Consider the following 12442-nt stretch of genomic DNA (forward strand, 5'->3'; position numbering starts at 1 on the left):
TGATTCTACTGCAGTCCCTCAATAACAATCTGTCAATTTTGGAAAAATACTACTTACTATACAAAAAAAGATCATTGTTTCAGTTTTTGCTCTCAGTCATGTTGGGAGAATAGGCCCTTCATCTTTCTTGAGAAGCCTCGTCTACTTTGCTAGTCTCAGCAATCCCCTCTAGATAGATTCCTCTCAAATTTTTGTCAAGTTTGAGTTCTGCACATCACTGGCCTACTTCCCATAATGTCATGGATCCAAAATAAAATTCATTTTTCCTCAGATGTGTATCTTTTCTAACTTAACTGCAAATGATTCCACCCATCTCCCATCACCTTTACATTTTCAAAGCTGTTCCCCTATCCTCAAATCACCAAAATTTTATCAATTTCACTTTTGGAAATCTTTGCCAATATCCCACCCAAACTGCCACCACTGTAGTCCTGGCCCTTTTAACTTTGTGGCTAGACTTGGATAATAGCTTACTGATCATCTACTGTGTGCCAGGTACTATTCTGAGGATATTTGTTTTTGTGTGGTCTCTAGGTCATATCCGACTCTTTACCACCACATGGATGGCAACTCCTCTGTCCTGGGGATACAGTGAAGAGCAAACAGAGGACCTGTTTTCCATTGAGGCTAAATTCTTGCAACAGAAACCAAAGATAAAGTTTAGAAGTAAAGACTTGTGCTTAGAAAATTGTTAGCTATTCAGAAAAGTCAAAAGAAGAGTACAGTGACCACCTATATACCACCTACCTAGGTTCAGATTAATCTAAAGCATTATTTTTGTCCTGTCCTCCCCTTAGGCACTGAAGTCCAATGACTCTTCTAGTATTTCTTTAAAGTTCAGTCTTCCTCAATGTTTGCTTTAGGAGCTGACCATCCTTTGAGCCCTGCCATGTGACAGGCCTGATTTTTACAGCCGTAAGGTAAGCGCTATGACAGTTTTATAGTTCACACACTCAGCTAAGACATCACAAAGCCAGGACTCCATCCACCACGTGATCACACACCCCAGGTGAAATAACTGTTTCCTTAAGGTTACCCTGCCACAAAAACCCTGCTTTAGCCAAACCGGCTATTTAAAAATACCACCCTTTCTCCTCTCTAGACTTCTACCTCCCCCCTACCCTCCACCTAAATTATCCCTGTTAGCCCATTCAAATTTTTCAAGATTCAACATACATCCACCTCGCTACTAACACAAAGGTTGCTCTGATAAAGAACCCAACAGTGGCTTTTCCTTCTGTATCGTCTGATGCAATTCAAGGCACACATAGTAAAGGTCTTATAATTAGCATTTATGTATTATAGAATGAGATCATTTTTATTTTTTGTCTTATCCCACCTAAGTAGATTGTACATTTGTCAGTGACAGAAATTTTGTCTTAAGCATTGCCTTTTTGCCTGAACCTTGCCATAGGCCAGTGTTTCTTTACCTCAATACTATTTGCATTTTGGGTTAGTTCTTTGTTGTGGGGGCCTGTCCTGTACCTTGTAAAGCATTTAGCTCCATCCTGGCCTTATCTGTTAGATTCCAGAAGCACAAACTCCCAGTTCTGACAATGAAAAATATTTTCAGACGTTGCCAAATAGGCCCTTGGAGGCAAGATCATCTCTAGCTGACCACCACTGCCATAGACATAACACTTAAGGAAATACTCTTCAGTGGATCACAATGATAGTCCTTATTCTGGAAACCTCACTATCTTCCTCTTATATAAAGCTGTGTGTACTTACACTGCCCTCTTATTTTTATGAGGGCAAGATTTGTTTTAAATGGGAAACTCGGCACTTTAATAAAGTGGTCGGCAGCAATATTCTGTTTTTGTTTGGCAAAATATTCTGATATCTCATTCTAGAGAACACATTCTGGTCGACTTTTTAAAAGGTAGATTTTCTGCAAATGGAAGCATGATTAACCTGTTAATATAATTATCTCATATAGATTCTTATATCTCACTGTAGCTGTTTATTATTAACCAACACATTTTAGAAATGGAAAGCAATCAGCTATTACTATTGTATTATTTTTAACCCCATATTAGAGACTTGTGCATGCTAAGTTGCTTCAGTTGTGTCTGACTCTTTGTGACCCTTTGGACTATAGCCCGCCAAGCTCCCAAGTCCTTGGGATTCTCTAGGCAATACTGGAGTTGATTGCTGTGACTTCCTCCAGGGGATCTTCCTGACCCAGGGATCAAACCTGCGACTCTTATGCCTCCTGCTTTGGCAGGCGGGTTCTTTACCACTAGCGCAACCTGGGAAGCTTATCCAATATCCAAACACCTTAATTTTTGATCAGACATTTCAGTGACAGTCAAATGGTTGTTTAAAGTGAATTAACTAGTTATTTAATCAGTCATTTCATGCACTATAAGACCTAAAAAATTGAGCAAATAGGGGCTGAATCTCCTGTGAATTAGCTTCCGTCCTAGAAAAAATCCTGAAATGAGAAAACTTGCTATGAATTAGTCCTCTTGAGTTCCATAATTTATATAGCACCCTGTTTGCCCAGTCAGAGATGTGCCCTTCTCTAACACTATTTTTATGGCCAATATATGAGGAGCCCCTTCAAGGGCTCTACTGAACATTTGCTATTGTATAAGGGTTATTCCTTCTCTCTGATCAGATAATTCTGGTAAACCTGCCAATGAAAGAACTCCCTGGCCTGGTCATACAGAATACCTGAACCCCTGGGCAACACCATTGGTTCACAAGTGAACATGTGGCCTAAGCTGGGCCACTCACAGCCTTCTCCAATGGCTTTTCAGCTTGGAGCCTGAAACACAGCCATGTCTAAGCACACACAAAGCAAGGAAGGTGTTTGTGAAAGCTGGAGCATCCGCTGCCCCATGGAGAACGCCACCCTGCAATAGAGGACAAGTACAGCTCAAAAGAAAGCAGTGCAGACAGAAGAGGAGTCCTAACAAGTTTGAGTCCTTAAATAAAATTAATTGTGGCCGACACAAGGTCTCCCGGTTACATGAGCCAAAAAATTCCCTTTTCTACTTTAGCTACTTTGATTTAGATTTGTACCACTTGCACTAAAAGAGTGCCAAGTCGCTTCAGTCGTGTCCAACTCTCTGCGACCCTCTGGACCGTACCCTGCCAGGTCTCTCTGGCCAAGGGATTCTCCAGGCAAGAATGCTGGAGTGGGTTGCTGTGCCCGCCTCCAGGGCATCTTCCCAAACCAGGGGGTCGAACCTTTGTCTCTTACGTCTCCTGCATTGCGGGTGGGTTCTTTACTACTAACGCCGCCTGCACTAAAAGCATCTGTGTTAATTCAGGGTGACTGCTGTTGATGGGCAGGTTTAGTAAGGACAGCTCTTCCCACTATACTTTTGCTAACATACTTCTACTTCATAGCCTCTCCTTCTGAGTATAGATGGAAATAAATATATACTCAATAAAGATGACCTGTGAAAAAAATATAACAAAGGACCTTTACGGAAATAACTAAATGAGTGATTTTAAATGAGGTTAATTTTTAATGACATTAATTTTATTACTATTGCTTTTTTCTGTTTTTTCTGTTTTATAACAGAACCTCAGTTTTCCTGTAGCACTCATCTTGGCCTTTGAAATGTATTGCACAGATGTAACAACTCACTTCACAAATGAAAATTGGCTCCATATTGCTAGTAACAAGGACTAACTGCAACTATTTTGGGAGCTGTAATGCCTCCTTTAAACCACAAAGATACTTGAGCATATCACGTTTACAACTAATATATTCTCCTGTCATTTTACAAAATGAAATACTGAACAGTAAAGACTTTGAAGTTTTGCGTCTTCTCACACAATATAAATGCAGCCTGAGAATCCCATTATACACAAATACATGCAGATACACTTCCTTGAAATACAGGGAAAAGATGTAGAAAAGATTTCCATTCCTCAGGTTTGAGAACAATTTTGCTTATGTCCTTAATACTATTTTCTGTCCAAAAATGAGGAAGTGAAGTTCTTAAGGATAGTTGTCCAAAGAGGAGAAAGAGAGGAGGGGAATTTGTTTGTGGTTAATGAAAGGTGCTGTATTGCTCACCTGGGCTGGAGACAAGTATTGGAGAGTCTGTAGGAGAGGTGGGAGGCGCTGGAGAAGAACAAGAACTAATGAATAAGGGTCTTCTACTAGTGTAGACATTTCTTGGAGGTCAGAAGTTCAATTTTACATTCCTTTGTAACCCCAGGTCTCTCTCTCATATGTATTATAACTATATTATAGTTATATATATATCAAATCTATCGCTTACAGTTACTCAATAGGCATTTGATGAGTGAATGGGTAAACAGATTATTTTGACTTATTGCTAGGCAGAATGATTTGATATGCTTTGGGATTCTCAGGTTTTTATGAAATTTTAAATGCAAGATTAGCTACTGTTAATATAATTGGAGTCCAAATGTAAGTATTTCATTTGGTAGAGCAAGAGAAAGTAGAAGGTAAGAAGGCATTAGTTAAAACCCTAAAATGTATATATAAAAGTAGTGGGAGTGTAAATGAGCAAAATCAGTTTAGAAAATTGTTTGATAAGATCAGCTAAATTTGAGCATACATGTTCTCTGTAAGCCAGCAATTTTACTCCTAGGTACATAATAGGACAGTGGAACACTGCATGTTGAATCGGGGGTGGTTGGTAAAAGGGTACAGACTTTCAGTTATAAGATAAATAAAGTCTGAGGATATAATGTATAACATGGTGACTATAGCTGATAACACTATTGTATAAATAAAATTTGCTAAGAGTTTAGAACTTAAGTGTTCTCATCAAAAACCAAATCAAAACAACAACAACAAAAAAAGACTGTGTGTGACATGAGAGTTGTGTTAATTAACTCATCCGGGGGGGAGTGGTATTCTTTCATAGTGTACACTTTGCACACTTTAAATATCTTACAATTTTATTTATCAATTATATCTCAAAACTGCGGGGGAATTACAAAAAAAACACTGCCTGCTAGGTACTTAGGTCCTTGAACAGTAAGAACACTGCAAACATATCAGTCTCCTTTCTTAGCAGAAATGTGTGTACACGAAAAGACATGCAGAAGAATATTCAGAATATCCACATTCATAATAGCCAAAAATTGGAAACAATCCGAACATTCATCAACAGTAGAATGAATAAACAAATGTGTGGTTTTTCATACAGTGGAATGCTATACAGAAATGAAAATGATAAAACCACAGCTATATTCAATAACAGAATAGTGGCTACCTTTGGGGAGGAGAGTAGGATGATGTTGGGAGAAGAGATAAATGGGACTGTTGGGGTACTGGTATAGTTTTATTTCCAGACATTGGTGTTACAAAAGTGTCTTCATTTGTGCTGATGCATTGACTTGTTCAGTTCAGTTCAGTTCAGTTGCTCAGTCATGTCTGACTCTTTGCGACCCCATGAATCGCAGCACTCCAGGCCTCCCTGTCCATCACCAACTCCTGGAGTTTACTCTTAACTCATGTCCATCGATTTGGTAATGCCATCCAGCCATCTCATCCTCTGCCGTCCCCTTCTTCTCCTGCCCCCAATCCCTCCCAGCATCAAGGTCTTTTCCAATGAGTCAACTCTTTGCATGAGGTGGCCAAAGTATTGGAGTTTCAGCTTCAGCACCAGTCCTTCCAATGAACACCCAGGACTGATCTTTAGGATGGACTGGTTGGATCTCCTTGCAGTCCAAGGGACTCTCAAGAGAGTCTTCTCCAACACCACAGTTCAAAAGCATCAATTTTTCAGCACTCAGCTTTCTTCACAGCCCAACTCTCACATCCATACATGACCACTGGAAAAACCATAGCCTTGACCAGACGGGCCTTTGTTGGCAAAGTAATGTCTCTGCTTTTTAATATGCTGTCTAGGTTGGCCATAACTTTCCTTCCAAGGACTAAGCGTCTTTTAATTTCATGGCTGCAATCACCATCTGCAGTGATTTTGGAGCCCAAAAAGATAAAGTCTGACACTGTTTCCACTGTTTCCCCATCTATTTCCCATGAAGTGATGGGACCAGATGCCATGATCTTAGTTTTCTGAATGTTGAGCTTTAAGCCAACTTTTTCACTCTCCTCTTTCACTTTCATCAAGAGGATCTTTAGTTCCTCTTCACTTTCTGCCATAAGGGTGGTGAGGTTATTGATATTTTCCCAGCAATCTTGATTCCAGCTTGTGCTTCTTCCAGCCCAGTTTCTCATGATGTACTCTACATATAAGTTAAATAAGCAGGGTGACAATATACAGCCTTGACGTACTCCTTTTCCTATTTGGAACCAGTCTGTTGTTCCATGTCCAGTTCTAACTGTTGCTTCCTGACCTGCATATAGGTTTCTCAAGAGGCAGGTCAGGTGGTCTGGTATGCCCATGTCTTTCAGAATTTTCCACAGTTTATTGTGATCCACACAATCAAAGGCTTTGGCATAATCAATAAAGCAGAAATAGATGTTTTTCTGGAACTCTCTTGCTTTTTCGATGATCCAGCAGATATTGGCAATTTGATCTCCGGTTCCTCTGCCTTTTCTAAAACCAGCTTGAACATCTGGAAGTTCACGGTTCACATATTGCTGAAGCCTGGCTTGGAGAATTTTGAGCTTTACTTACTTGTACAGGGTTAGTATTTTTATACTTTCTGTTCAGTAGCAAAAGCAAAAAGAAAACATATACAGATGTGTAAAATCTCCTACAAGTGCTTTTGACCTTCCTTCCAACTCAAATACAACTCGAATTATTGCCTCATATTTACTATAAGCAAAGATGCATGAGGTAGGAGATTGCATCATGGCCACAAATTTGTCTAATCTCTCTTTACACCCTTTATCATCGTGTTATACTCTATTACTCCATTGTTGGGTCCAAAGAGATACCCAATACCAAACCTGGTATTTATCTGAACCCTAGTTATAATTTCAGCCTTTTTACAACAAGAATATATAATTTACCCCTCTGCAAGAGGTTTGAATCTAGCAATATGATTTGCTTTGGCTAACGGATTATTAGCAAGCATGTGCTGGGAGGCTTAAAAAGTCTTATCATTGGGACTTAGAGTCTCATCATGCTGGAAATCGTTTTGCCACCAAGTACATGAGTCCAGGCTAGTTTGTTGGGTAACGAGAGGCCATGACCACAGCCTCCAGTGAGTCCTGCCCTGGCTGTCACAGACCAGAAGAACCACCCAGCAACCCCTCAGGACTTTAAGAACTAATAACTTTTTGCTCTTTTAAACACTGGTTTAAGAGTATTTTGCTTCACAACAAAAGCAAACAGATACATACAACAATGATCTGAACTTTTTGCTCAGCAACTAGTATAATAAATACATTTCACATACTATTACACACTTAACAAATGTTCTAGTAATGAGGACAATTTCCTCTTGTTCTTCTAACCTTTCTTCTAAGTGGTCAGTTTTACAACATAAACCCCCCAATATTTAGCTTTAGAAATGTTAAAATATTTTAAATGTCTATTGCATTGTTTTTATCATTATGTTATTTTGTTTTACTAGACCAGCCTTCTTGAAAGCTACAGGAATGATCTTCATATATGGTAAGGTTTTACCCCCAAACCATGCTAATCACTGTTTCCTATCTGTTTAGAAAATAATGATCAAAGCTGTTTTTCAGCAACTGGATGATTTTTTTTTTTTTTTTTAAGGAATATGTTTCCTATCAGAGAAATGTTGAACGAATTTTCTACAGAGGGTTGTGGGATCTACTGTAAACTTTTGAAGGAAAGACTTCTCTCCTTTTGGGACATATCTAAAGGTAATCTTTTGATCCTTTCCAACCTCCTGATTTTAGTTTATGCCACAAATGCAACATAAAGAAGCAAGCCCAGGAAAGCTGGCGTGTATCTCTGTGCAGTGCAGTGGGACTGCCAATAATTTTTATAATGGTCCTAACTCTGAGACTTGTTGCTTATAATTTGAGTATTTAGGAGACTTCTATATAATAAATGATTTCTCTTAGCGGTGCGTGGTAGTCCCTATCTCTTAGCTGCTATCTTTCTGATGTGTATTGCTAATCAGAGGTGCAGAATGAGGGGGACTCTGGTGAATAATTAACACAATTGTATGGCTACGTTAAGAAAACTCACCCAAGTATATATTCTACTGAGAGAGACTCAATAGCACCATCATTAAACAGCTATTAGGGAATATTGCAGAGAATTCCATCTCTATTCTTGATGTTTCTACTGGTCCCAACTACTTTAAATTTAAAAATGGATAATAACAAGTTTATGTGGTGGATGTTTTGAAATATTAACTGATATGTTTTCACTTTCCTCTCCCTCCCATCACTTTCTGTTACCCAGTTTACCCTTTTCAGCATTTAAATCATTAGGCAGGTGACCTGTTGTCCTCAATGGGAGTTGCCACAGTAGAATCAGAGAACAAAGGTGTCAAGTCTTGGCTTTTGAGTTTCAAAAGAGTAAAGCTGAGATATTTGGAAGAATTTGTGATGAGGAAGACTTAATTTTTTATCACTCCCTTCTAAGATAAAGATTCTCTGAATTTGAAGGGAGAATAGACAACACCATGTAAATTTGAAATTCTGAGTTAGAGTCCTGTAACCTGCTGCCCTTTTGGGTTTCATGGGAAGGTCACAAACCCTGAAGAATTCTTTGTATCATCATAGCACTGGAAAATACATTAGAAATGTCTAAATACAATTAGTAGACAAAAGAATCTTAGGAAGCCTTACAGATTCCTCATGAAACTCAACCTGCAGAGGGAAGGGAAAGTGAAGTGTTAGTCACTCAGTCGTGTCTGACTCTGAGACTCCGTGGAATGGACTGTAACCCTCCAGGCTCCACTGTTCATGGAGTTCTCCAGTCACGAATACTGGAGTGTGTAGTCATTTCCATTTCCAGGGGATATTCCTGACCCAGGAATCGATCCCGGGTCTCCTGCATTGCAGGCGTATTCTTTAGTGTATTTTTCTGTGAATATGACACTGAAAATCTGTGGACGTGTGGTTTGGGGCCTCATAAGAGGCAGAAGGCAGAGCAGCGTATTTAGTGTGAAATTTGCAGTAGAAGGTAGATGAGCACTGAGACATCACAGGATTTGCCAGTGTGGAAGTGTGGTGATCACTACAGTTCCAAGCTGGATCCATAACACAAAAGAATGAGAGACTCAGTCCAGGGGAGAAAACGCGGAGCAGGAAAACCGTGACTTCGCTGGATTTACCCTAAATTGGCCATGTTAACTTTTCTGTCACTAAATAAAATAGAGTTCAAAACAGAGGGTTGTTAGATGAGAACAAAACTGCACATCTTGTGACGTGAAATGAGGCTGTGGTATCATGCAGCTCCAGATCTTAAGGAACATTGTCATCTGTGCGGTGGGAGCCATTGAAGGGCTTCAAAGTTGGCTACAGAATCAGCTCTGCGTTTAGGAATTATCTCTCAGCAGCGTACACAGTGCACTGGAGAACAAGCAAGATTAGAGGAAGGAGCTTTGGTGACAAAGTAGGATGGTGGAGAGGCACCAGAAGAGGAGACTCCATTGAGAGACTTGATTAGGGAGAGGTTCACTTGTATTAGATATAATCTCCATGATGGTACATGAAACTTCAATTATATTGAAAGTAACATCATATAAGAAAAGATTGAGGACCTCTGGGTTAAACTCTAAGTTAATGTGATCATGGCCCTGCCTGGGGAAGGGGGAAGTAATAAACTTATTCCAAGAACTTAATATTGTATAAGATTTAAGAGGGTGCTAGTGCTAAGTCACTTCAGTTGTGTCTGACTCTTTGCGACCCTATGAACTGTAGCCCGCCAGGCTCCTCTGTCCACGGGCCTCTCCAGGCAAGAATCCTAGATTGCTATGGAGAACAGAGTGGAGATTCCTTAAAAAACTGGGAATAGAACTACCATATGACCCAGCAAACCCACTGCTGAACGTACACCCTGAGGAAACCAGAATTGAAAGAGACACATGTACCCCAATGTTCATTGCAGTACTATTTACAATAGCTAGAACATGAAAGCAACCTAGATGTTCATTGGCAGATGAATGGATAAGGGAGTTGTGGTACATGCACACAAAGGAATATTACTCAGTTTTAGAAAGGAACACATTTGAATCAGTTCTAATGAGGTGGATGAACCTGGAGCCTATTATACACAGTGAAGTAAGTCAGAAAGAGAAAGACAATACCGTATATTAACACATATATATGGAATTTAGAAAGACGGTACCAATGATCCAACATGCAGGTCAGCAAAGGAGACACATTTAAAGAACAGACTTTGGACTCAGCAGGAGAAGGCAAGGGTGGGATGGTTTGAGAGAACACCACTGAAGCAAGTACATTGCTATACGTAAAGTAAGTGACCAATGCAAGTTCAATGCATGAAGCAAGGCACCCAAATCTGGTGCTCTGGTACAACCCAGAGGGATGGGGTGGGGAGGGAGGTGAGAGGGGGGTTCAGCATGGGGGGGACACATGTACACCTGTGGCTGATTCATGTTGACATATGGCAAAAACCATCACAATGTTATAAAGTAATGGCTGTAAAGTTATGACCAACCTAGACAGCATATTAAAAAGCAGAGACATTACTTTGTCAACAAAGGTCTGTCTAGTCAAAGCTATGGTTTTTCCATAGTCAGGTATGGAGGTGGAAATTGGACTATAAAGAAAGTTGAGTGCCGAAGAACTGATGCTTTTGAACTGTGGTGTTGGAGAAGACTTGAGAGTCCCTTGGACTGCAAGGAGATCCAACTAGTCCATCCTAAAGGAGATCAGTCCTGAATATTCATTGGATGGACTGATGGACTGATGCTGAAGCTGAAACTCCAATACTTCGGCCACCTGATGCAAAGACCTGACTCACTGGAAAAGACCCTGATGCTGGGAAGGATTGAAGGCAGGAGAAGGGGACGACAGAGGATGAGATGGTTGGATGGCATCACCGAGTCTATGGACATAAGTTTGAGTAAGCTAATGAGAGTTGGTAGTGGACAGGGAAGCCTGGATTGCTACAGTCCATGGGGTTGCAAAGAGTCAGACCTGACTGAGCAACTGAACTGAATTATTCTCCAATTAAAATAAGTTAAAATTACCAAGCCCAACCTCAGTACAGGGGAGAGGGCTGGAGATTGAGTTCATTCATGTGGCCAGTGACTTCATGAATCATATCTAGGTAATGAAACCCCAGTAAAAACTCTGGACATGAGGCTTGGTGTTGGTGAGTACCAACCATGTACTAGTTTTCATGTACTAATTTGGTGTTGGTGAGTACATTGACATCCCAGAAAGGTAAAGCTCCCTGACACCATGAGGAAAGTGCATGGGAGCTCTGCCTCCCCCCTATCCTCAGTCCTCACCTATGTGTGTCCTTTATAATAAACTCTTAATTGCAAATCTAAAACAATTAATACTTGAGTGGGTTGCCATGCCCTCCTCCAGGGAATCTTCCCAACCCAGGGATCCAACCTGAGTCTCTTATGTCTCCTGCATTGGCAGGCAGGGTCTTTACCACTGGTGCTACCTGGGAAGCCCAGGATTTAAGAGTCTTATTTAAAGACTGGTGCTGGCCTTTCACATCTAGTTATGATATAGGCTATAGAAAGTCCTACGTAACAAGAACAATCTGGATAATGTACAGATTCATAGTTTTTTTTTTTGTTTGGAGGACACAGAAGAGAGCTGAGGATGCAAAGAACCTAAGAAACTACAATGAGAGAAGAGCTCCCCAGATGCCCCATTCTTGGTGGAATAGCTGGAGCTGGAGGAAGCTGGTACAAAAGTATGTAAGAAGAACAGGGTTGAGTTTTTTAACACATTTTAAAAGTCTGAGAAAAGGCCAGTGTGGTGATTCAAAAACCCTGAGATCTCCATACACAAAGACAATTTGCTCTCACCCATCAGAGTGAGACTGTTTAAAATATCCAACTCTTCAAGATAAAGAGTATTTATAGATGGAAGAGGGACATTTCATAATAATAAAGCAGAAAACAATATGTAGGCACCTAATTAAGCTCTTAAGTGCTTGCAGTTATTATAGTATTACAGTAGACAAATTTAGTGAGGGATTTTAGCACCTCAGTAAATGATAGAGCAAGTAGAAAAAAAAATCAGTAAAGATATAGAAGATTGGAAAATTGGTATCAACTAACTGGATTTACACATCCCTTTCAAAACAGTACCACCAAAAACAAGAGAATGCAAATTTTTTTCAATTGCATATGGGAAATTTGTCAAGATAGACTGTATATGGTACTATAAAGCAAGTCTCAATAATTCCAAAGATTGAAATCTTTGGAGTATATTTTCTGACCACAATAGTATTTTTTGTTGTTGTTGTATAATTGATTTACAATATTGTATTAGTTTCAGGTGTAGAATATAGTGATTTAATATTTTCATAGATTATATTCCATTTAAAATTATTACAAAATAATAGCTATATTTCCCTGTGCTGTGTAATATATCTCTTTTGCTTAT

At 39.7% G+C, this 12442-nt stretch overlaps 1 long non-coding RNA gene across 1 annotated transcript; it reads left to right on the plus strand.

Moving 5' to 3' along the window:
* Positions 1–402: 402 nt before the first annotated feature.
* LOC133051186 (uncharacterized) lies at positions 403–11928 on the plus strand. Its single transcript, XR_009691792.1, has 4 exons — positions 403–920; positions 7489–7529; positions 7638–7747; positions 11638–11928. It is a non-coding gene; the product is annotated as an uncharacterized LOC133051186 (long non-coding RNA).
* Positions 11929–12442: the final 514 nt, after the last annotated feature.

The sequence above is a fragment of the Dama dama genome, chromosome 33, assembly GCF_033118175.1.
Source record: "Dama dama isolate Ldn47 chromosome 33, ASM3311817v1, whole genome shotgun sequence".
NCBI lineage: Eukaryota > Metazoa > Chordata > Mammalia > Artiodactyla > Cervidae > Dama > Dama dama.